The sequence below is a fragment of the Mirounga angustirostris genome, unplaced genomic scaffold (assembly GCF_029215605.1).
Source record: "Mirounga angustirostris isolate CCGP_5_RB_7025 unplaced genomic scaffold, mMirAng1.0.hap1 SCAF_7, whole genome shotgun sequence".
Taxonomy (NCBI): domain Eukaryota; kingdom Metazoa; phylum Chordata; class Mammalia; order Carnivora; family Phocidae; genus Mirounga; species Mirounga angustirostris.
This window is the reverse complement of record NW_026991715.1, coordinates 143479859-143503764: the sequence shown is the minus strand read 5'-3', so window position 1 is coordinate 143503764 and position 23906 is coordinate 143479859.

Here is a 23906-nt window from a genome sequence, read left to right as displayed (position 1 = left end):
AATGAATATAAAAATATTCCTGATTAAAATATATCAAAAATTTTAAACAAAAAAAAGGCTGTTAATTGCTTTACAGTTATTGTGCAACAGAACCAGTTATTTCCAACCCATCCTTCCTTGCAGACTCCACCACACAGGCTCCTGAGGACAACAATGGCTTGGATGAAACATGTTGGACATGGCAAGGCTTTAGATATCATAATCCTTTAGTATTGTTGTTGCCATTGTTGTTGTAGTAGGAGAGTTTTTGTTTTTGTTTTTTAAGATTTGTTTTAGAGAGAGAGCATGAGCAGGAGGGGCAGAGTCTCAAGCAGACTCTACGCTGAGTGCAGAGCCCAACGTGGGGCTCAATCTCACAACCCTGAGATCATGACCTGAGCTGAAACCAAGAGTTGGATGCTGAACTGCCTACACCACCCAGGCACCCCAGTAGTAGAAATTTTACTAACATTTTCCACATGGATTGAAATGTGGTAGGGTATTTGTTAAGTGTATATAGAAGCACATATTTCCTTTGGCCTCAGGCTCCAAAATGGCCCAGCAGGGCACTGCTGCTAATCTTCAGATCATACCTGAAATAGCAAAGCTACCATGGCTATCTAAGCACAGAGTTTTGCTCCATCTGTATCTGAGGCCTGGCTACTCACCATGTGCTCACCTGGCCAGTAGCACTGACATCATCTGAGGCTTTGTAGAAATGCAGACTCTCCAGAACTTCTGAATCAGAATCTGCATTTTAACATGATTCACAGATGATTTGGGGCATAATACAACCTGGGAAGTATGGCTTTATGCATTTCCAATCAAGAGACTGGGATCTGCAAGACTGTGAGCTCTTCTCTCTCTGCCCCGTGTATGCAGCAGTTTGGGGCCTCTGTCTTTGAGGGTTTCTGTGTGTCATAGGTAAAGAGGAAAGCAAACATTTATTTCCTGCAATATCCTTATATATTTTATATTCCTTATTGTATTTCTGAGCCAACAGTGATAAATGATTTCAAGAAAGAATCCTATTCTCATGTGGAAAAAAGAGAACAAAAAAAATAAGCAGGCTTTATGGCCACAGGAATGTTTGACGTCTGCCCAGCACCAACTGTTCTCCTGTACAGAAATGGATAATTTTTCAAGAAGAATGTTAGCATTGACTGCATTAACCTTGAGACATGGGTCCCTTTGGGTTGTAAATTTCTGCAATCTCACAGGTGAGGCTTTTTCAAAGAGAAGAGCAGAGGGGAAGGGGTGGAGGAAATAATCCTTGCCTCCCAAGCAGAAAGAAGGGTCTCTCTGAAGCTAAACTTGGGCAGTTTCATGGCCCAAAATACCATTTATCTCTACTGGTCTCCTGGATGAAATGAATATATCTGTTAGGTAGAAGTACAATAATCTACCACTCCCCCTAGGAAAACAAATCTTACTAGAAAAAGTTTAAAATAAATTACATTTGCTCCTTTTCATCACTGGGGAAGTAGAATTCTGGAGAATTAAGCAACTAAAAAATCATGGAATTATAGAATTTTAATGTCACAGAATCTGTACATAGCAATGTTCCCATGATTATTTACGATCCTGAAACAAAACCTGAGTTTGCCATTATAGAGTATTCCTATTCTTAGAGTTCACTGGTGCTATTCAGACAGTGAGACATAAGATTAACATGAATTCTTCAGTCTGTCCTCAGAGGACTATCCACAATGACACAGATGAATAGTTGAAGGGATGTGGCCAGAGGAAAGAAGAGAAACCAGATAAAGACGCTGGGGGGGGGGGGTGCGAGGATGTGAAATTGATGAGGTCCTGGATACAGTCTATTTCTCCTGATAATGAAGCAGCAAATATTGATGAAAACACAATTTTCTACGATATAATGTGCCCCTTCAGAAGCCACAATTCAACTGGCAAACAACTTCCAGAAACGCCCCCACTACTGCACCTGACATAAACTGGTTCATAAAACTTAATATCAGAATGTAAGAAAATACTTGCTGATTTAGAGTAAAATAAAAAAGAATCATCTTCCATTTAAATAGCTATCTAACGAGGAAGGGTTAAATCTCGGAAACCACAGCAGAAAAACACCATTTTTCTTTGACAGTTTAGGTCACTAGCACTGCTGTTGAGCAAGCACCACATTTTAAACCGGCAAAATCCATTTTTCCCCTCCAGTGTTCTTTCCTTTTATTGCAGTATACATGCCACTCAGTTTGCTTTGTCTGATATTTGCTTTGACTGTTATCCACTTCATTTTTGCCATCCCCTTTCTACTTTTTTTTGTTGTTGTTTTATTTGGCACTTGCTGAAGGAGTTAGATTGACAGCCCAAGAGACCCCAATCCTCTGTTTATCCAGAGAAAAAGTAAAGAGAAAAGCAATGAGGCCAGGCTTCACTGATACCCAGCACGCCCTCAGTTTTACAGCTGAGCCCCCAGCTTATCAGAAAGCTCATCCACAGGGCACACTTTTGTTATCCACCAAGCTATTGGTGACCCGTGGGGCAAGGCGCGGTACTGACTTCTAGGGAAATAATGTCTTGGCATTTAATGTAGGTGGTAGATGAAGTCTGCAAGAAAGTAAGGAACACAGAGATCTCTTAGCTGTTCCTTTTCTCACCTCCAAACTGCAGTGGATTCGGCATAGCTCAGGTAGCAAGCTTTCAGAACTGTGGATGTGGGTGTGGATGTACCTATAGTGAGTTCTCAAATTTTCCATGTGTTGTATTATCTGGGGATCTTGTTAAATTTCCAGACTTTAATTTGAATGATCTAATATTGTGCCTGAGATTCTGTATTTCTAAGAAGTTCTCAGGTGATGCCGATGCTGCTGGTCCAAGGACCGTATTTTGAATGACAAGACTTATGTGCATTTGGAAAAGACCAGGGGTACTTGCCACAATCAAGTTCCTCAATCATTTCTAGAGTTGGTTTCACCATAGAAATAAGGAAGGTACTGTGATACCTAAGCCACTAAATCCCTCCAGAGTGAACATTATTGCCTTCCGCATCAGTTCGTCACGGCAACAAACACTGACGGGATAAGAAATCCATGATTCATGAAGAATGCCAATACTTTATTATCTACAAAACCCTGGACTGGGAATACTAGACCTGTACAGGCTGTAGAGTATAGGATGCATACACCCTGCCCTTGCTCTTAAACTTGGGCTATATGCTGATTGGTATAAGCCCTCTTGGCTGGTTGTGAGCTTGCCCTAGGAGTCTCCAGCTGTCATGAATCATTTATTACTGCAACTTCACGTGGAGACTAGATCAGATTTTATTCTCCAACAATTGCCTTTTTGTCTACTATTACCACAGATCTCAATATGCTACCATTTTAAGCCACAATGAGAAATATGCATATTTTTTCATTAAAAAATAGCTAGAAATGACTCTTGCCCAATAACTAGAGGCTAATATTTAACTTTGGAAGCATCCGATGCCTAGTCTACCATCCACCCTTAAAAAAAAAAAAAATCCAAGGGCACTTGCTTAAAGATGTAACAAGGTCTATATTAGCATTCCCTAGCCAAAATTTTGTATTTGTTTCCTCATAATTGTGGGCCATAACAGAAATTTTGACCCATAACAGAACTATTCAATGAGTCTCCACAGAACTTCTCAAAGTGGCATAAAATCTATGGACAGAATAGTGAATTATTTTAGGGTTGGAATGTAACAGCACTCCAACTGGTCTTAAGGGTTATCTTGCTTCAAGCTTATACACTCCTTGCTTGCTGACCTAAGTCCCTTGATCTGTAGCAGAACTAAGTTACTTTCTTTGAGATTTGCAGGCCACTAGCCTGAGGAGTAAAGGACCAAACTTCCCCAAAAGGTCTGACTACATTTGAAACAGCTGAGTAACCTTCTTTTGTGTATCTGTAGACCTTGCATTCTTTTGCAGAAAGAACAAAGTCCTCCTGAACATCAGGAAAGAGGAACAAGACCCCCTCATACAATCTCTAGCACTGAAGATAACGTCCATAGCTGGTACCATCGAGTCTGCATGTAAGCAATGTTACAGACCACTCCCTCACACCCCCTTTCAAAACCCTTGGGCCAGGCAGAAACCACAGAGTTGGCTTTTGGACAGGAGTCTACCTTCTCCCCAGGTGGCTGGCCTCCTGAATAAAGCTCAAATTCCTTTCCAATCAAAACTCATCTCTTGAGTATTGGGAATTTGAGAGCTGGGCAGCCGAACTTGGGGTTCAGTAACAGGAAGTAGAGAGTTTCTGAATGGAAAATTATCAAAGGTATCAAAGTTGGCAGACATCTTTTGGAAAATAATGACAGACATCATCTTTCTCCACTTCTACAAACATCAGAAACCCTTACATACATTTATGAGAAAACAAAATCAAAAAGGAAATTTCCTGTCATTTTCCTTTTATTTTTAATTTTTTTCATTATTCTTATGTTCTCTTAATCCTACCATCACGTTCAGAGCCTGAGCAACAAGACATCAATCATTTGTTTCAATCCTCACAGCACTACATCCTTTACCTCATGCCCTTTTTACTTCCTCTGATTCCAATTCCCATTTTGTATGGTCTCTGAATGTGCATTATTGTACATTTATGTCAAAAGAACTGACCTGACCTTCTCTTTTCTCTAGAAAAATGAACATTACATTATTTTGCTTGAGGGTTTCTTCTCAAAGAAGCAGGCCAGATTTTTGCTCTTTAAATTCTTTCTAATATTTGGTTTGAAGACTTTTTCCTAAAAACTAAGAGAAACAACTTCTGACTTGTGCAATAAACTCTCTTAAGAATAAAGCAATAATCGCTCCTCATATTCAACAGGTATCAAACTTGTTTTCTTAGACCTCCAGGTTTGATATCTCTGGATAAGTGTAATAAGACCATATTACATCCAAAAAGGAGCTATACTGTAAGTATAAATTGTACTGTCTATATTTATTTATTTAGGCCTAAGATCTCCTAGTCCTTACTTTCAGCTGAGTGCTCTAAAAAAGGTGATAGATCTCCAAAAGTTTCTAAGAGAGATGCTTAGAACTATTTTCCCAAATTATGTACCTCATAACACCAGTTACGAGAATTAGCAATAGGTATTGTTCTAAAAATAAAAATCATAATCAAATAAGTTTGAAAAGCATGAAGCCAAACACAGTTAAATAGGCATTTTATTGCAGGACTTGTCTGAGTCTTTAGAGTTCCATAGCAGAGACTGGCTAGGTGCTGACCACTTGTTTTCTATTGGGACACATGGGATTGCCACATTTCCAGCTGCTTATTACTAAGGTTGACACCATGGGACTCTTTCTATCAATGGAATGTGGTCAGGGTGATGTGTGCCATTTCCTGGTCTGACCACCAAATGTCCCACCTCATTATCTTTCCTCACTTCACTCCTTGGGAAGCTTAATGCAGAGGGTCCACCAGGGATGCCCAAGAAGCTGTAGAAGACGGTAGCACCAGGGAAAAAAACAAACCACATCTTCAAGTCACCACATGGAGGCCAATTACCAAACATCTGATCACATTACGACCTGAGTGAAACCATGCCTGTATTAAACCACTAAGATGTTAGGGATGCTTGTTACAGCAGATACCAATACCCTTCCAATTGTCTTTCTGCCTCCACTTTGCCATCAAATTAATCTTTCATAAATATACTTTCATCATTGGCTTCCTTCTTCAAACCCTTTTGTGGGCTTTATGTTAACCTTATGAAAGATTTGAACACCTTTATTCAGCCTTAAAAGCCCTCCTCCATCTGGGTATAGCTTTACATCCTTCTCCTCAAGGTGAAACCTCTGTGCCAACAGGTCCATCGTAAAGCAAAAGGTTATGCCCATGCTCATCCATAAAAGTTCAACTTGAAAACCAAATCCAAAGGCATGGTTTAGAGCATTCTAGCTCACAGAGTTCTTTCTCTGATTGAAATTACATTTCTTTCATTTTATTTCATACATTCACATTTTAGAAAACCACTCAGTCAGCCAACCAAAACAAATGGTTATTAAACATCTATTAGGTACCAGGAGCCATACCAAGCACGTAAGACAGGGTAGGAAACAAAGGATCTACCCTTCCTCCTGTGAAGCTAACATTCTAGAAATAAACTACAATTTTCTTACTGACTTCTTTTAATACCTACTATTTAACATGACTCATTGAGGGTACTCAAAACATTGAAATATCATGGCAGTTATTGTCTTGGTGTGCTGATAACTTTCCCTTAATTATACATTATCTTGGACCTTTTCTTTGCATTCATGTATTTTTGCCCAAGGAGACTATGGTAGGCACAATTCAAAAGATATCTCCAGAAAATCCCCCTTATTCAATAAAACACTAATCTAGAAACTGCTCTGAAGGAGGTCCTGAATCGGCTGACCTGAGACAGAAAAATTAACCTGGACTATCAGGTTTGCCCAATATAATCACAAAAGCAGTAAAGGAAGGCAGAAAAGTCCATCTGAGACATGCAGCAGAAGGGAAGGTGAAAGAGATGTGAAGAATGGGACCCACCATTCTTGGCCATGCAGAAGGCATGAAGAATATTGTGAGCAGACTCTAGGAACAAAGACTGGCCCCCCAACTGACAGCCAACAAGGAAATGGGGCCCCGAGCCCTACAAATGCAAGAAACTGAATTTAGCCAATGACCTCGAATGCACTCAGAAGTGGGTTCTTGTCAAGGACTGCAGTCGTGACAAAACCTTGATTTTGCCCTAGGACACAAACAGGGAGGACCACTCAGCCCTGCTGCCTGGACTTCTGACCTAAAGAAGTGGGAGAAAATATAGTTGTGTTGTTTGTAAGTCACTAAGTTTGTAGTAACTGTTATGACAGTGACTAAAATCTAATACAGAGATTGGCACATTTATTCCTTCAACCACACTGGTGGAGTGACCAGTCTGAGCAAGGCTGTAGATGGAAATAAAAAGTTAAAAAGACACTCTCATCCAGACAGCAACAGCCCCACGCCCTGGGGTGTCAGAGCTCACCTTGGCCATCAGGAGGCACCTCTCTCCATTCTTGCAGGGTGGTGTCAGCAGTGATCCCTGGGGGGACCCAAACTTCCAAGCCCAGCCAGCAGAAACCTCCTCTCCACCAGGCATCAGCGGAAGCCAAATGAGGAACCTGAGCCAAGGAGAAGGAGAGTTTTAAAGACAGTTTAAATCAATGTCCAATCTGGCAGAAAAATCAAGTAAAATTATAACTTAAAAAAACATGTACTGTATGTTATTTAGAGACCACCGATGACTTTAGATTTTAAGTGATTTGTAGTGGATAGTGGGGGATGTAGTAGATGATGCTAGGACTGTAATAAATATGTAAAAAGTAAACACAGAGTAGAAAGTGGTTTTTGTTTTTGGGGTTTTTTTTTTATTTTATTTTTAGGAAAGTTGTCTATGAAAGAAAAGCATAGGGAGATAGCTAGAGGTAAACAGAAGGATGTGTGTTATACAAGAAGGTAGGGATTTAAATGTTCCTACCATAAAGAGAAAGATTCTTCAGAGAACAGGGGCAGAACAACTACAGAGCCAAGAATGGATGACTGTGAAGTTCTCCAGGAGACTGCGGGGCTCCAATTACCAGGGGATTAGCCCTGGATAGGAAAAGGCTCCATTCCCTCCCAAGATCTCAGAGCAGGGAGGAGGCTGAGCACAGAGACATATGTTTTTAGTGGCAGGGAGTCTAATCAACAGAGTGCTTTCGTGATGATTTTGGGATTTTTCTCAGTAGGTCGGAGGCACAGTAATTTGCAAATAGAAAAGAGGAGGAGATGTAAGTGTTTTTAGGATAGTCTAGGACAGTTACACTCAACCAATATAATTAAGGAATAATTCTCTGATCAGTAATTATAATAAATTGAAACAACGATGTCTTAGATAGTTGTTTTCTTTGAGCATTCATATTAGTTTTGAAAAATCATTCCTTCTCTTCCCTTGTAATAAAAAAGAACATTAGTAAAATTGCAGTGCTCTGCTAGTGGTTTTAAAAAGTGAATTATAGCTCTGCCATCTCCCAGGTATTTTCAGGCAATTTCTACCATTTATTTGGGAAGAAAAACACCAAAAAAAGAAAAAGGAAAGAGGAAAAAAAGTCGTATTTTCAACTACACAATCAAGAAAGAAAAATCACTGAATATAACATTTCTCTACCTCAATCAGTGCTCAGTGACATCATTACTTATTGGTAACAAATGTCATGTTCCCCCTTTTTATCCCTCTCTTCATTATCTCCCTTGTTAGAAACCAAATGCTGATGTGTTTTCCTGTCCTAAAGGACAGGGGTCTAGCCCTGTTCTCGGGAACTGAAGACACACAGCTTGTTCTGCAAGTAAGTGTCTGAGAGACAGAATCAACATGTAGGAGCTCAGACAGTGAGGCGCGGAGGGGGCGTGTTACCATCACAACAGCCAGTCTTATCAGGAAGCCCCAGAAGAGAACAGAATGGAATAAAAATGGGACTGAAGACATGTAAGACAGAAGTCTGGTTAGAATGCCCTTTGACCAAAAATAAATAAATAAATGTGCTCATGTCATCTACCAGCACAGGGATGCCTTATGCTCTTGCCCTGTAGCCTGGCTGAGCTTAAGAGGGATTCCATCTACATTTCCAAACTATATATGTTGACGTGATTAAGTGTATCAGCCGTGCACTAAGATATACCAGATGTGGTGCCATGTTCTATAAAACTGCACTGTTTGTTACCATGGATTAGAACTGAACACCAACCCTGAAGTGAAGTCATATGGAACACTTTAGAGGCAGGCTGGAAAGAGGAAACTCTTGCATGTTATTTGTGACAGAGCACCTCTTTGTATTATTACTCTTTCCACTTCACCCACCAAAAAAAGGAGTCACTGGATGATTCTGGAAGAGTCAGGTGATCCTTGTACTAAGTCCACCATGATATAGCTCAAGAGCTTCTTCAAGTAACTTAACCTCTTTAGAGCTCTGGCCTTCCTTAAAAAGGAAATTAAATGAGATCTTTGAATTGCTGAGGTCCAGACACATTCAAAAATCTAATGAGTGATGGAATATGAACTCATGATAGATACACAGATTTCAGATACTCCATGGGTCAATGCAGTCCAGTTAAAGACCATACTGTGGGTTTAACTGTGTCCCCTAAAAAGATTTGTTCAAGTCCTAACCCTGTGAATATATCCTTGGGAATGCAAATTGGGTCTTTGCATATGTAATCAAGTTAAAATGAAATCATACTGGCAAGGGGTTAGGGAAGGGTCCTAAATCCAAAATGCTGGTGTTCTTATAAGTGGAAGAGAGACACAGATATCTAAGGAGAACACCACGTGATGATGGAGGCAGAGACTGGAGTGATGAATCTGTAAGCTATGAAATGTCAAGTATCAGGGTGCCTGGCTGGCTCAGTCAGTGAAGCATGTGACTCTTGATCTTGGGGTTGTGGGTTCGGGCCCCACATTAGGTGTAGAGATTACTTAAAAATCTTAAAAAAAAAAAAAAAAAGGAAGAGATGTCACATATTGCTAGAAACCACCAGAAACTGGAAGAAGCAAGGAAGCGTTCTTCCCTAAAGCCTTCAGAGAAAATATGGCCCTCCCAACACCTTATTTTAGACTTCCAGCCTCAAGAACTGTGAGATAATAAACTTATATTGTTTTAAGCCGTTTGGTTTGTGGAATTTTGTTATGGCAGCCCTAGGAACAAATACAGACCCTATGTAAGAAACCCCAGACAAAATAACTATAAGTTCTGTCTCACACTCACACACACTCCATCAGCAACTTTGTTGGCTTTACCTGCAAATTATATCCAGAGTCTAACCATTTGCAATACCTCCCCCACCCTAGTTCTCTGGTCCAACCCACTGTCGATCATCTCTTGCTTGGATATCACATTTCTCTACCTGAGTCAGTGCCAGGCTGCACCATTACTTACTGCTAATATATGTCATGTTCTCCCTTTTTGCCCACCTCTTCATTGTCTTCCTTACCTGTTACAAATCAGACATGTTATTATTATTCTTGGACATGCAAACTTCTGTGTCCATGCACACAGGCCTAAGTTCCCCCAGTCGAGGAAGGAGCTGGGAAGAGAATGGCTCCCCTGTGCCACCATGTTCCACTAAGAAAATTCAAGGAGTCTAAGAATTCTAATTTTAACCTGGTCTTTTTAATGTGGAGACAAATTTCTCAAGGTCAGAGGAGAGAACACATTTTATTTAACATATTTTAGCATGAGGTCTAACTTTAAATATATAGACATATGAGATATGGGCCTCCTTTGGATTGCGTACTGGTCCTGCAAGTGTTAATGGGCCTGCATTAGGAAAAGATTCTGGTAGAACTGAATTTCCATTTTCTGTAGATTAAACTGGGAGTTTAATTCAGTAACACATATAGACATATACACTCTTGCACAGATATTTTATAGAGCCATAAACTAGACAGTTCTAAGGAAAGTGAAACTCCACTCTTTTATATGAGCCCAGGAACCATCCCATTTGCCTTATCAAAAAAAAAAAAAAGTGTTTATAATTAATTTACAGATATTAATACCTAGCAAAGTTGAAATACATCTGACCCCAGAATGAGAGTCTGTTAATCTACAGATGCTCTGAAATTCAACTGATATGAACAAGGTCTGGGGAAAAGATGATTTTAACTAATCTTCAAGCTAACTTCTTATTTTGTTGACACCAGTGGCCCTTCTAGCAGCCCATAAGAATGTGCTAAATATAGACTGTCAGCTACAAAAATGAATCAAATCTGAAGATACTTTATTTAAAACGTATTCTTTCCTTCACTCTGTTTACCAACTAGCCATCCCGTAAAGGTAGATATAAATCACTGTGATTATTATATATACATAAAACAAACACTGAGACTTTGCTGGTGGCTACCCTTACAAGTTGCTCTGGTGAAATATTCCTGACATTTGCTATGACAAGAGCCACTGTTGAGTTTCCAGCCACAGACTGTCACAACATTCATTCAACAGATTTTCAACGACGATAGCCAGGCTGTGCACATAAATCGGATTGCTAATTATGCACCAGTACGGACATATCGGGGAACAATATAGATGCGCTTCATGCTGTCATGGAGCGTATGGTCCAGTGGGTGAGCCAAAAATTAAGCAAATATTAATATAAAAAAAATACCTACTTGAATTGTTCTCACGTGCTAGGAAGGCAGTGAAGGATTTGAAAAGCAATTAGAAGAAGTGAACCAGCCTTAGCTGGCAGCGAGGGGGTAGGTCATAGGGGGCTTCTTTAAGGAAATGACATTTCAACTGAGCCCGGTAGGATGCATAAATGTTAGCAGAGAGAAGACAGAACAGTTGTCACAGCCCTGAAGCAGAAAGAGCTTTGATGAACTGCAGGAAGACCAGTGTGGCTGGAGAAGAGTGAGCAAGAGGGAAATGATGTTAGACAAGACTGGGGAGGGCTGATGGAGCTGGATCAAAGACGGTGCTCCATGTGGGGCTGGCGCAATTTTTCTGTAAGGGGCCCCGAAGGTAAGTATTTAGGTTTTGGGGGCCGAACAGCAAAATTAAAGATAATATGTAGGTAATTTATATGCAGGAAAGAGAACACATTCCCACATTTTTTATTGACAAAAATCAACATGTAATAATAATAATAATAATAGCATAAACCTTTTATTTGTGATACAGACCTAAAAATTAGAAGAAAAATGAATTCTTTGGCAGGGGATAATATTTTGCTTAGCATTCCAACATTAGTGTTTCCTATGATCAAAATTTATTGCATTTTATGTATTTCATCTCTGAAAACATGTTTTCACACATACAGGTAATACCAAATACTGATCCATGAATATATGATTTCAGCATGTTCATCACTTGGAATCAGGCATTTATAGAATTCTATGAGATTCCTTTCTTGATATTTGCCTTTTAGCATATCATTATGTCTCAGATTAATCATTTCCAATTGAAGGTTAGGAAGAAGCCCCTCAATCGCACAGTTAAACGGATTTTGAAACACTAAATTTCCTTTGCACATGCACTGAAGTCTGGAAAGCACTGCTAGAATTAAAGATAGAGTCTGCTGAAAAGTCATTTATTATATTAAATAATGCTGGATAATCTTTCTTATCAAGTCCTGAGAAAGGAAAAAAATCTAAGATTCTAGGCTACAATTACGTAGTAGTTTATCTTCTATGATACGCAGTTTTGTCTATTTTTAAAATGTTTGCCTGATTCCCTTCATTTACCAAAGTTTTGGCTTTCCCTAATCCAGTTTATATGGCACACATTATGTGTATTCTTTCTGTTTTAGTTAAAACTTGTTTTTATATTTATTGATCCTGCAGATAAAATGATCAGGTAACACAGGGCCAACAACTCCCTTGTGGAAGAATTTGAACTGGAAATATGTCACCTCACAAATCCACTTCTTTCTTTGCTATTCGCACAGCATTGCTCACCATGGGCAAGTTCTTAGCCCAGACTATCTTTTGCTCAAAATTCTGTTTCAGGAATCTTAGAGGAACTTTCTACCAAATTACCCTAAACACTTAGATGGCAATAAAGACAGCAAGGAAGTGTTCATGATAACAGTTTCACAAAACACAATCCTACAGACTTTAATAAAGAAGAGAATTTAATGAATTTTTTTCAGTCTTTGCTGGAAAACATCCCACACACTGACATCACTGGGTGGAGAGATTTGCTGCAATTCTGCTTCTCACTGTCAAATCCTGACCCGCTCATGAAAAAGAAAAGCAAAGGAACAAAAAAATAAAACATTGGCGAATGGACTTAAGAGCTGAACACTGACAGTAGAAAGAGACCCTTGATAAATACACTTCTGTTTTAGTTTTCTACGGATGCATAACAAATTATCATAAACTCAGAGATGTGAAAAGCACCCATTTATTAACTCATGGGTCTGCAGAAGGTCTCTCAAGGTGTGAGTGGGCTCTCTGCTCAGGGCTGAAATCAGATAGGTTGAATTCTTATCTGAAGGAGATATAGAAAAATCTGTTTCCAAGCTCATTTTTTTTTTAAGATTTTATTTATTTATTTGAGAGAGAGAGCACAAGAAAGAACACAAGCAGTAGAGAGGGAGAAGCAGGCTTACCCTTGTGCAGAGAGCCCAATATGGGACTCAATCCCAGGACCCTGGGATCATGACCTGAGCCAAAGGCAGATGCTTCACCGACTGAGCCACCCAGGCGCCACCACCCCCCCCCCAAGCTCATTCTTATTGGCAGAATTTAAGGACTTCAGGTTGATGGGTTGGGGTCCACATTTCCTTGCTGGCTGTTAGTGGGGGCCATCCTCTGTCCACAGCGACTGCCACATATGCTTCAGCATGTGACACTCAGACAGGCCCATCCAGAGAATTGTCAATTACGCCAGATAACAACCTAATCAAAGGAGAAAAATCCATCAAAATCATAATCCTGAGAATTATGAAGGGTACACAGCAGGAAGGAGAACTGGGGGGAGTCCATCTTAGAATTCTGCCTGCCAACAACCAATGGGATTCCAGGAGAAAAACTGAAGTTCAGTACACGCACATATACATACATACATCAGGATTCAATTCTTTCTCTCTCTTGACTTTTTAGATTTCATTTCTGAATCCCAAAATATAATCTTCACACTAGAAATGGTTTTGCAGTATAAGATTTGTAGATGAGCACTATGATGGTTCCATAAATAAATATGATAAAATATCAGAGGGCAAAAGAACTTTGTGGACATGAGATCTCAAATAATAATTTCATTTCTAAGGCTAAGATCATTCTTCCTTCAACCAAAAATTTCCTTCTTACCTAAGCAGTTTCCTTATAAGGACTATAGTAGTTGAGAGCATTTAGCTACAAGTTTGCAAGAGTAAATATCTGAGTGTATAAGTATTCAAAATATTCAAATATTCAGAAACTGTAATCCCAGGGTTTTTTTTTTCTGAAGAAGAAATATTTTTGGAGTCATAAAATGCATTCTATTATGGGGAATATATGTGTATGATGTAAAGAGAATCCATTACTTCGCACAAAATACAAACTTTTAACAGACAGAACATTAAAAGTGAGCACTTTTTAAATTATGGGTGTCATTAACAAATTTATACAGACAATATACATGTATGTGTCTGTTTATTTTCAAGCCTAAATTCAAGGAGAAGCCAATGAACTAAGGATCTTTTTATCTATTGACCACTCAAATTCTTCTATCTCTTTTTCTAAATCATACAGTTATTTTATTTTTACAATTTAATCTAGCTCATATTTGATGTCCAATGTCAAACTATTTTATTAATTTATTATTTCAGGGCTTTTGTAACTGAATTTATTTATTTATTTATTTATTTATTTTTTTTAATTTTTTTAAAGATTTTATTTATTTATTTGAGAGAGAGAATGAGACAGAGAGAGAGAGAGCATGAGATGGGGGAAGATCAGAGGGAGAAGCAGACCCCCCGCTGAGCAGGGAGCCCGATGTGGGACTCGATCCCGGGACTCCAGGATCATGACCTGAGCCGAAGGCAGTCGCTTAACCAACTGAGCCACTCAGGCGCCCCTGAATTTATTTTTAATGGTAATCTAATAAAGGCCACTAAGAAAACATTAAAACATTATCAAAGGAAATATATCCATACAAATTTATTTATCAATAAAATTACTAAAAATGCTTCTGCATATAAAATCCTTCACAGAAATTTTGCTATGGCTATTCAACTTCTCTAGAAAAAAAATCAAGGAATCAGATTACATAAACATTAATTTCAGAAAAAAAATGTATAAAAGGAGAGAAAGATTGATTAAAAGGAAGGAAATGGTGTATAAATCAATTCAAGATTATGAGGATGGCTGCAAAGTTGTTTTGCTTTCAGCATGAACTTGAAAAACAAGACTTCATCTCAGTTGCCATGGAAAGTCAGCTTTTCTGTGCTGACATTCGTTTGCAATCTATTTGTTTTTCTGATTAGCACACTCTGCTAATATTAGGAAAGTCTAAAAAATTAACTTTTTTTGGAGTGAGAAAGTAAACTATTATTAGATGTCTCTAAATTGCCTAGGATGAATTTTTTTTCTTCCCAAGGAATAAAACCTAAAACTGGCTGCCAGCTCATCAGTTTCCAGTCTTATTCCAGTTATCTATTGCTGCAAAAAGTTATCCCAAATCTTAGTCATGTAAGAAATTAACACATTTATTATGCACATGCATCCTTTGGGTCAGAATTCAAACAGTATATGGTAGCAATGACTTGTCTCTGCTCCGTGATGTCTGAGGATTCAGCAGAAAAGACCCAAATGACAGGAGATGACTCAACAAAGCTGGAGGTAGAAATCATCCAGAAGCTTCTACACTCACAAATTTTGTGCCTAGGCTGGAATGCTATGAAGGGGTTTCCTCCACAGTGTGGCAGCCCCGTGGTTTCTTATATGGTGGCACAGGGCTCAAAGAGAGAACAGTCTAGCAAACAAGACAAAAGCTTATATAACCTTTTATGACCTCAGAAGTAACATGGAATCTCAGAAGCAACATGGAATTATTTCCTCTAAACTTCATTGGTCAAAGTAGTCACAAGACCACCCACCTTCAAGGAAAGGGGACATCAACCCATCTTATCAGTGGGCTCAATATCATGAAATTTTTGTCATGTTTAAAAACCAACACTGTTCACCACTCTCAATTCCCTAATTTTCCATTGCTGTGATTATGAAAATGAGTGCCAAATAATAACAGAGTTCTATGTTTATTAACTGTACATCAAACACATACTGTTTGGACATTCCCAGAAGCCTGGCTGGGTCTTGAACACACACAATCTGTTTGATTGCTTTAACTGATTAAATGATTCACATTAGCTGAAAACAGTACACAGTTAAACTGGTTTTTAAACAAGTCACATCAAAATAAGTCAGTCAGTATGTAATAGATAACAGAACAACTAGCACATAGTAGGGGAATTAAAAACAAATAGTATCGGGCGCCTGGGTGGCTCAGTTGGTTAAGCGACTGCCTTCGGCTCAGGTCATGATCCTGGAGTCCCAGGATCGAGTCCCGCGTCGGGCTCCCTGCTCAGCAGGGAGTCTGCTTCTCCCTCTGACCCTCCTCCCTCTCATGCTCTCTGTCTCTCAAATAAATAAATAAAATCTTTAAAAAAAAAAAATAGTACCTGAAATAAAAAGATAATAGTAGGCATTCAGTAAGTATTTGTTGAAATAAGATCTGTAGGTCAATATCATCTCAGCTGTATGTGAACTTCTTTTCAGAATGATCCTGCATCAGATGTGACCCTCATCCCAAGAGTTCTGCATTGGAACTAAGACTAATAGAAAGCAAACTAGATACATGGTAAGATACAGATCCTAGTCTTCTTCCATTTGTTATGTAACCAAGGTCATGTCATTTACCTCTCCTGGCCTCAGTTTTCTTATCTGTAAAATGAAACAGATGAACCTTAAAAACCTCTGAATTCCCTTCTAATGCTGCCAGTTTCTGCTAATTTTTATTCTCTTATGCAGACCAATTTCTTTTGTTATAGAACTTTACATATGAAAGCTGATAAATCAAAACCATATTTTGAAATGGGTTCACCAAAAGAAATAATGGTAAATAAAAATTATTCTCACGGTACCCCACACAACCCAGTTGTATAAGAGTACATTTCAGCCATGTTTGAAGTATAACACTTTGTTTTGGTCTTCCATTTGGGGTAGAAAGTAAAAGGGTATTGCTGGTGGACTAAATTGGGAAACTACACAAAATTAATAAACTATTTTTGAGGGAATGTGCTCCAAGACAAAACTGAGGGCATATGAGACATACAACCTGTTTTCCCAATCCCCAGCCTATTTACATCAAGATCAGAAATCAAGTAAAACTGCATTTTTTCTCTTAAAACAAGCAGTAGATGACTGCTAACCAGCCAAAGGAAATTCCTATGGAAACTTACTGGAAGACTGGTCCAAAGAAAGAGAGTTCTTCTTCTCCAATAAGTACCTCCCACCTCCTGGTGTGACTGCTACTTATTGGTACCTTGGAGAACACGTGCACCTTTGGGAATTAAAGACTCCCCTATCTCCCGCCTTCAAGGCTGACTGCCACTGACCAACTGCACAGACTTCTCTATATATCATTCAGGCAGTCCAGCTGCCGCCACATCTCTTTGGAGTCTGAGACAACAGAAGTCAAAACTGTGCCTTGAAATCTGAGTTTCTAGAAAAGAGTTTGGTGGTAGTAGATAAAATGATGGTGGACTCATATTGAACAGGTCTGTTGATATATTTCCATAGAACTTCTAACATACATCAAACAAGGATGCTAAATGAGACCAAACTGAAAAAACAAAATCATCTTGAGTTCCACAATGACAATAGGAGATGTGGTAACTTTACAACAAGGATCCAAGCAAGAGACATCACAATTCTATTCATTACCAAAATAAGTGAGCCTTGGTTGTCAGAGTCAAGAATTAATTTCTCAGGAAGTGGTATGCGGTGCTGTCTACCTTGGACTCCACCACATCCCTAGAACTTAACGCAGTGCCTGGAACCTAGAAGGTACTCAATACTTTCATTGAACTGGGTAAAGGTAAAAGGAAATGAATTGGTGATATATATAATGAACAGAGACAGAGGAGATCTGAATTTTAATTCTAGCCTGATTACTAACTAGAGCTATGCCAAAGGTTTTGAGACTTTGTGTTAATTTATCTATAAAATCATAAAGTAGAGCAGGACTTTCTATTACCTCTTTTAGTGCTAACTCTGACTATATGATTGCTATGTCCTTGAGTTTTAGTTACAATTTTGAGTGAAACCAAAGTGCTGAAAATGACCCTCAATCAAAATATTCAGACTTCACAGAATGTAAGACAACTTAATCTCAAAGTCATGTGAGAAGAATGACTACCATGGGCACTGTGTCATACCCTGCTTGTCCCCCATAAACTGCAAATTGGGTAAAGCCAGAGACCCCTTTTCTCTAGAGGGAGACATCAATAACCACTTTGCTGTCTTGAAAAGAAAACTTTGAGGTCTATTTCTGGTAGTTTTCAAAACTCTCCCTTACAGAAGCAAATTTTTGTCAACACTATGAAAAACCCTAGAAGAAATATCTAACTATCTAGTAAAATTACAGTTACTCTAAACAAACACACCCTTTAATTGTGTCTACTTTCCCTATGAAATAGTTGTTGGCTCACCATTTATCTTCAATTTATTCTTTTACCTCACACAGATATTAAAGTATAAGATAATTTAATTAACATCATTTTTGTTATCACAATGAAGAATCACTGCATTGAAATCTGGCCCTTTAATGGTAATTTCGTGTACGTTTTTTTAATGAAATTACAGTGATATGAAAAACAGATGCATGTTTAGTGTATGGGTAATGTCACAGTAATGAACTGATGAGGTAGAGATAATTTTCAGTCTACCAAAATTTGTTTCCCCACATACATTGAGAAGTTGCCACTGCAATGTGCCTACCACTAGAACTATGATTCCCAGCCCTTCTTACACCCTGGTGGCCATGTTGCATGAAGCAGTTGCTCTCACCTATGGGATATGAACCCAAATGCTACATGTCACTCTTGGACAAGTGTGTTCAAGAAGCATTTTTGTCTTCTGCACCCCCTCTTCCCCTCTATGCCAGATGAATGCACAGGACTCTGAGGCTGTAGGTGATGACTGGGCTACAAGATGAAATAAATCTGGGTCCCTGAATCACAGCAAGGAGACACCTGACCAGGAGCACTGACATTGATTTGTTGTTACACAATGAGAAAGCTACTCCTAGTATGTTTAGTCTCTGAAATCTTAGGGATAATTTGTTATAGCAGTTGGTGTTACCATAACTAATAGATTTAAAAAGTGAACACAAGTGCTTAGTCTCAACTTCCTCACCAGTGATGTAGAGACAGTAAAATCCACCTGGAGCACTGCTGTAAGAGCAGATGAGACAACATATAAAAGCTGGAAGCCCAGGTCCCCGCATACTGGGGGCACTCAGTTAAAAACCATCACAACATCACCTGTGTCCCTCACTTTCCATCTGGTTTTAATAGAAATACTTCAAAAATGATTATAATTAATTTTGTCAAATAATAATAGTGTTAAATTGCTGTGATACCCTCCTTTTTGAACATTAGGGGAAAATGTTAACTTCATATAGCAGACCACCACCCACTCTCCCCCCCCACACACACACATAAACAACACAAGCATAAAACCTGCCTTTTCATATAACAGTGTTTGTACTTGCCATAGGTTTTAAATGAAAGCTAGAGAGAAAAAAATTGGAAAAACAAATAGGATGCTCACAATAACCCTCTTATTATTAGTTTCCCTCTCATTATTGTCAGTCCAAGACATTTCTGCCTGTGGCTTAATACTAACACACACACACACACGCATACACACAAACTGCAAACCAACAACTAAACATGGTTTCCTTCTCCTTGGTCTTGATTACTGTAACTACATCCATCTGTCTCAGCAGCTTCAATCAAGATAACTAATTTTGTGAGAAAATTGTTAAAATATAAATTCTTAAGCTATTTTGAGGGATTGTGTGCCCAAGAAGAGTACTTCTGAATTTCAAAGTTATGCTAATCATCAATTTCTCTCACAACACATGACCATTATGGCGTATCAAATTCAGTTTGTAGTAAGTCCATTTTGAATCCAGACAATGAAGGGCATAGAGTAGCAATAAAACCAGGCATTGCCTTGTTAGTCCTTTGCTCGGTTTACATCAGGCCTGGCAGTCCCTGGTCCCCTGCAAAGCTGGCTCACCCCCATAGGCATGATGGGTTTGGCATTTGGGTTGACTGAGTCCCAAACGCAACTGGTCAGTCACACTTTAAAAAGGGCAAACACAACATAAATTAAACACTGTGGCTGATCCTTATTGGGTAAATTCTTTTAAGTTCCTTTAATGTAAATTCCTTAATTATGTACTATTTCCACCTTGACTAGAGTATGTATTGGATAATTTAGAAAACAAGAATAAAATTCCCCACTCCGATGTCATTACTGTCGGCGTACTGCAATTTTTACATTATGCACATGTTGTCCATTTGCATACATGTATATACAACACTTTAGAGTGTGACATGTACTTTAGAGTCACAATTAGGTGCTTTCTGAAGATTGCCTTAGCAGATGGTCTACAATTATTCTAAGAATAAAAATTTTACTTTCCAGAGCCGCCCTCGGTGCCACAGCAGAACTGGTATTACAGAGCTCCTGCTGTGTGGTTGAAAGTTCCCTTTTTTAGAAACACCCTGCGATAAAAACGTTATTTCTTCAGGCCTCGCATCATGCTGGTGAGGTTACTCTCTCAGGCCTTCCTCCCCATGGAAAACTACCAGATACCATCCCCTACGGATTCACCTAAAAAAAAAAAAAAAGAAAAGAAATACATGTTTATATTCTCTCTCCAAACATCTTCAAAATAACTGTGTATGAAAGAAAATTTTCCAGCATGGTTCTACTTGTTTTCAGGCTCTGTGCTGATAAACAGAAGGAAATGAGGCTCCTAACAACAATAAATGCCCAGGGAAGGCAAAAATCACCTCTGTGCAAAAATCTCAAACTATGATAAGTAGTATCTTAAAAGCAACAGTAAGTGAACTCTTAGGAGCAGAAACTGGGGAATTTTCTGGATCCCAAAGAAATCCTTTGTGACTAGGAAGAATGGTTAAAAGCCACTTAAAAATCTGCAAAAGAAAACAGCAAGGTCTATCTTCTGTCTATATCTCACCAATCATTTGACAAACATAAAGAAGTGAACTGTCAAGTGATTTTAAATTCTACCCATGGATCTGGATGAGCAGCATCCCTCTAAAAAGGAATTTTGACTTTTGTTTAGGATTCACAATATTTAATTGGGGCAGTCAAGTGTCACTGGTGCTCAAGAGGCCTTAAGTAGAATCCATTAGGATTCCCTTATTTTATGGACCAGCTGAATCACCCAGGAGTGCTTGAGCCAGACTGGAATACCAGCATCCAGAATAGTCCTGAGATCTTTGTTCTACTGGACCCCAAGAACACATTTCAGCCTCAAGCACTGAACTGCAGTGTTGCATGTTCTGCCCAGCATCCAGAACTTAACACATCTCTCCTAGTTGATGTCAGTGTAGCCTGTCAAACCCAGGACAATGTGGTCCTTCATGATTTGCTGTCACAGAGATCGTTTTTAAAGGGCCCATCTGAATGAACTTGGCAACCTTTAGAGCTGCAATTATCTCAACTTTTTCATAAGCTGTAAACTGTCAAAAAAATCATGAGTTGTTTCTTCTTGATGTGTTTAGAAATTCTGTCATTGTTTGTTTGCTTTTTGTGGGCTTTATCACTTATTCCAGAGGTGCGCATACACAGTCCCACGGGTGTGTACCCCAAACAAGAACTGAAAGGACGAGATGGAAGGGAAGTGGAGGGTGGTAGGCAAAATTCTGAGAAGGCAGGCAAGGTTCCCAGGACCAGTGGACACAATCCCTTCTCCCTGGGTGTGGGCGGGAGCCATGAATATGATGGGACATCACCTCCATAATTAGGTTACCCTCCAGGGCAAAGGTGAAGGGATCCTTGCAGACATAATAAAGGTCCCTAATCAGTTGACTTTGAGTTCATCAAAAGGGAGATTAACCCAGGTGATCTGACCTAATAAGATGAGCCCTCAAAAAGGACTGGGCCCTTCTTGGAGTTAGATATTTGAAGCATAAGAAAGAGATTCTCCTCCTGGTTCTGAAGGAGCAACTGCCACATTGTAGAGAGGGTCTGTAAGAGGGTCACATGGCAAAGAATGGTGGCGGGCCTCCAGGAGCTGAGAGTGAACCTCAGCTCACAGCCAGCAAGAAGGGGGAGGCCTCAGGCCTACAACCACAATTAAGTCATTTCTGCCAACAACCCAAGAGCCCGGAAAAGGCCCCCGAGCCTCGGATCAGACTGAACCCCCACTGACACCTTGATGTCAGCCTGGAAGACTCTGAGCTCAGGACCCAGTTAATCTGTGTCTGGCCTCCTGACCCGGGGAAACTGTGAGGTAATAAATGGATGTTGTTCGAAGCCCCTCATTTTGCGGTATTTGTTACACAGCCCTAGACAAAGAACACAGGAAGTCTTAGAAGGCACAGGTCCTGGAGGAGAGGGGAAGGAAAATGTAAGCAGCAGGTGGGGTTCGCCTTCCTCCTCTACTCTGCTTCAAAATTTCCCACTACATGGCAGACTTCATACAGCCTGGGTCAAGAGAAACACACCTGGGGATCTGGTTAGTGTCTCACTCCTTCTGTCTGTCCCCATGCCATTTTTACAATGATGAGTGTTGCTGTGGCAACATCATGGGATTCCAAATGATTTCTTCTAATTCACTGAAATAGTCAAACAAGGCATGCAGTGAGCAACGCTTAGGCTCAGTGAGAGCTCCAGCCACTGGCTGTGATGAATCTGTTTCTATTACTCCACCTGCCACCTGAAAACATCCCAATGAAAACTTCAAAATAGACTGAATAGTTTTTACATGTACAAAAGAACGCTGTCTCCCGCAGGAGAAATGCAACTGCCCATATTACAGATAGCTAATTGTAATCACTGAAATTATTCTTCATTAAGCTATCTGAAAACTAAACTCTAGTGAAACTGTTCCAATTCTCTTTAGTTAACCATCAACAAGTAAGTCATTCAGGTGTTTAGCCGTTAGCTAACTGCCTCCATTACAAAATGAATAGTTTTATTAGAAGAATTGTTTTATGCAAAACTAATAAAGTATGACCATAACTGAAGGTTTAAAAAAGTTAACTGGACTCCCAAATAAGTGAGGTATCATTTTGAGAGGCATCTGACCACAATTTAATAATGGTCCAATCCTTAAAATGTCTCTAACCATCACACTATAAAGAAAAACCTCTAGGGCGCCTGGGTGGCTCAGTTGGTTAAGTGACTGCCTTCGGCTCAGGTCATGATCCTGGAGTCCCGGGATCGAGTCCCACATCGGGCTCCCTGCTCAGCAGGGGGTCTGCTTCTCCCTCTGACTCTCTTCCCTCTCTTGCTATCTGTCTCTCATTCTCTCTCTCTCTCAAATAAATAAATAAAATCTTAAAAAAAAAAAAAGAAAGAAAGAAAAACCTCTAAAAGTCTGCTTATAAAATGGACTACCGTGTTGCATACCAAACATAAAATTAAATACTGAGGTCTCCGATGTGGGCCGCTTACCCATCAATCACTGTTCATTCCTTCTGTGTAAACCAAATCCTGTTTTGTGACCGTGCACTTGGGGAAAGCTGCGCTTCTCCCCAGCACCAGGTGAACTGCAGTCCATCTCAGCCAGAGGTTCTCAATCTCTATCTCCCATCAGCTTCACCTCCAGGGCTTGGGGAACAGTTTGCTGGGCGTGGCCCCCAGAGGTTCCTGACCCAGCAGGTGTCAGATGGAGCCTGAGAATGTGAATCGCTAACAAGCTCCCATGTGATGCCAATGCTACTGGCCCTGGGGGCTCCAGTCTGAGAACTACGCCAACAGATTCTCTCCCCCAGTGATTGATTTGTCTAGCTGGGGGCCTATAATACCATTCCGAGCACTAAACCAGGAGGGTAAATCTGCTGAGGGCTTTGGAAAGACTTTTTGTGACAAAATATCCTGAGACATACTAGCATATTTTCTCCTTTTCCTGCTTCTGACTTTTGTTGATTTCATTTGATGCTTAGAACATGGGCCCTTATCTTTAGGGGAGACAGCCTAAAAGAACAAGCCAGTGTGACAGGTTGAAAGGTCAGAGATAACCTGAATCAGGAATCTGTTGAGATACTGGGCTAACCAGCCCTAGAACCTTCTACTTCTGAATTTGTTCTTATACATGGTTTATTCGCTTTGAGTCAACGTCGGTTTGGTTTTCTGTTACTCAGAGAACCATCAAATACTGGAGCACACTGTTTGTTATTATGGGGTTTAGATTAAATAAGAAAAA